This window comes from Limulus polyphemus, unplaced genomic scaffold (assembly GCF_000517525.1).
Source record: "Limulus polyphemus unplaced genomic scaffold, Limulus_polyphemus-2.1.2 Scaffold12676, whole genome shotgun sequence".
Lineage (NCBI taxonomy): Eukaryota > Metazoa > Arthropoda > Merostomata > Xiphosura > Limulidae > Limulus > Limulus polyphemus.
The window spans coordinates 1-936 of record NW_013678286.1 but is presented as its reverse complement, the minus strand read 5'-3'; positions in this window follow the sequence as shown (position 1 = coordinate 936).

The following is a 936-nucleotide window of genomic DNA, read 5'->3' as shown; positions in this document are numbered from 1 at the left end:
GCTAATTTCACAGACAATATCAAGAAAATGTGCTTGCCACTGAATATGACAGTTGTTGAACTGGCCATGTTTTAGTTAGTATGTCATTGATTATACACATTTATCCTGTATATTACAGAGATGTGAACATGCCACTGAATATGACAGTTGTTGAACTGGCCATGTTTTAGTTAGTATGTCATTGATTATACACATTTATCCTGTATATTACAGAGATGTGAACATGCCACTGAATATGACAGTTGTTGAACTGGCCATGTTTTAGTTAGTATGTCATTTGATTATACACATTTATCCTGTATATTACAGAGATGTGAACATGCCCCTGAATATGACAGTTGTTGAACTGGCCATGTTTTAGTTAGTATGTCATTGATTATACACATTTATCCTGTATAATACAGAGACGTGAACATGCCACTGAATATGACAGTTGTTGAACTGGTCATGTTTCAGTTAGTATGTCATTCATTATACACATTTATCCTGTATATTACAGAGATGTGAACATGTCACTGAATATGACGGTTGTTGAACTGGCCATGTTTTAGTTAGTATGTCATTGATTATACACATTTATCCTGTATAATACAGAGACGTGAACATGCCACTGAATATGACAGTTGTTGAACTGGACATGTTTTAGTTAGTATGTCATTGATTATACACATTTATCCTGTATATTACAGAGATGTGAACATGCCACTGAATATGACAGTTGTTGAACTGGCCATGTTTCAGTTAGTATGTCATTCATTATACACATTTATCCTGTATATTACAGAGATGTGAACATGCCACTGAATATGACAGTTGTTGAACTGGCCATGTTTCAGTTAGTATGTCATTCATTATACACATTTATCCTGTATATTACAGAGATGTGAACATGTCACTGAATATGACAGTTGTTGAACTGGCCATGTTTCAGTTAGT